General features: G+C 41.7%; 1 non-coding gene across 1 annotated transcript; it reads left to right on the top strand.

Annotated features, from left to right (window-relative positions):
* The first annotated feature begins 778 nt into the window (after positions 1–778).
* On the top strand, positions 779–885 carry LOC133045398 (U6 spliceosomal RNA). The gene has a single exon (XR_009690259.1). It is a non-coding gene; the product is annotated as a U6 spliceosomal RNA (small nuclear RNA).
* Positions 886–1,964: the final 1,079 nt, after the last annotated feature.

The following is a 1,964-nucleotide window of genomic DNA, read 5'->3' as shown; positions in this document are numbered from 1 at the left end:
CATAACCTTAGGTCATTTCTCCTCTCGTTTCAATATCTGTAGAGTCTAAATAATGGTACACTCTCAATTTAGAAACTTGAGTTGACTGGACCTCTTTTATTTACATCCTATTGAACTAACGTTAACATTATTTTTCACAGCTGCTAATATATTTTTTTCAAGAGAAACAAAATTACCTCATGAAGGTTCTCTTGGGGAAAACACAATCATAAAGGGACTCACGACTTAATTTGTCTTTTTGGGGACAGGCCAAAGGTGAACAATATTTCTGCTCTTCTCACAATTTGTTAGCTTATTTCAAACCCAATGCCAAAGGATTTGATGGTACTTTTTATTCCCCTCAAATGGTTTTCTAGTGTGCTTTCCAACAGCTGTGATACGGGAAGCTGGTCACAGGTTGGTTATTAGGTGGAATTTAACTCAAGATTTCAAGCTTGGAATAGTCTTTAGTAGTGCTGGAGCTTTACGGGTTATTTGGTCAGTTGGCTGGTTGTGTCACAGGCAAAGTCCATTAACAACTCCCAGGAAATAAAAGTAGAATCTGGGTAATAATATCTAACTTTTTCTTTTTCCTCTGTGTTTAGTCTGATTTCACTGGCTCACAGGGTACCCCATGCACCTAGCCCTTCAGACCAGAGTTTGCTCAAATTCATGTCCATTGAGTTGGTGATGCCATCTAACCATCTCATCCTTTGGATGCCCTAATATACTGGGGCCTTATTAGACTGTGCCAACCACTCTGTATTCCCCCATCCTCCCCATAAAAGAAGCCAGTGTGGTGCTCGCTTCGGCAGCACATATACTAAAATTGGAACGATACAGAGAAGATTAGCATGGCCCCTGCGCAAGGATGACATGCAAATTCGTGAAGCGTTCCATGTTTTTTGTACCATTACACGCCAGTCAGAATGGCTGCTATCCAAAAGTCTACAAGCAATAAATGCTGGGGAGGGTGTGGAGAAAAGGGAACCCTCTTACACTGTTGGTGGGAATGCAAACTAGTACAGCCGCTATGGAGAACAATGTGGAGATTCCTTAAAAAACTGGAAATAGAACTGCCATATGACCCAGCAATCCTACTCCTGGGCATACACACTGAGGAAACCAGATCTGAAAGAGACACATGCACCCCAATGTTCATCGCAGCACTGTTTATAATAGCCAGGCCATGGAAGCAACCTAGATGCCCATCAGCAGACGAATGGATAAGGAAGCTGTGGTACATGTACACCATGGAATATTACTCAGCCATTAAAAAGAATACATTTGAATCAGTTCTAATGAGATGGATGAAACTGGAGCCCATTATACAGAGTGAAGTAAGCCAGAAAGATAAAGACCAATACAGTATACTAACGCATATATATGGAATTTAGAAAGATGGTAACGATAACCCTATATACAAGACAGAAAAAGAGACACAGATGTATATAGAACAGACTTTTGGACTCTATGGGAGAAGGCGAGGGTGGGATGATCTGAGAGAACAGCATTGAAACATGTATATTATCAAGTGTGAAACAGATCACCAGTCCAGGTTGGATGCATGAGACAAGTGCTCGGGGCTGGTGCACTGGGATGACCCAGAGGGATGGGATGGGGAGGGAGGTGGGAGGGGAGGTTCAGGATGGGGAACACATGTAAATCCATGGCTGATTCATGTCAATGTATGACAAAAACCACTACAATATTGTAAAGTAACTAGCCTCCAACTAATAAAAATAAGTGGGAAAAAATAATAATAATAATTAAAAAAAAAAAGAAGAAGAAGCCAGTGGGAAATACCAGATGGTCCAGAAACTCAGGGCAGTCAGTGAAACCACCAAGGATATACATCCCAAAGTCCCCAATCCCTGTGCCCTGCCAGCCACTCTGCTGTCCACCAGGACCCGGGTGTTCTGTTTTAGACTTAAAAGATGTCATCTTATGTATTTCATTAACCCCAGCATCACAAGAATTTTTGC

The sequence above is a fragment of the Dama dama genome, chromosome 23 (assembly GCF_033118175.1).
Source record: "Dama dama isolate Ldn47 chromosome 23, ASM3311817v1, whole genome shotgun sequence".
Lineage (NCBI taxonomy): Eukaryota > Metazoa > Chordata > Mammalia > Artiodactyla > Cervidae > Dama > Dama dama.
The sequence above is the reverse complement of the archived record's forward strand: the minus strand, read 5'-3'. Positions and strand labels throughout refer to the sequence as shown.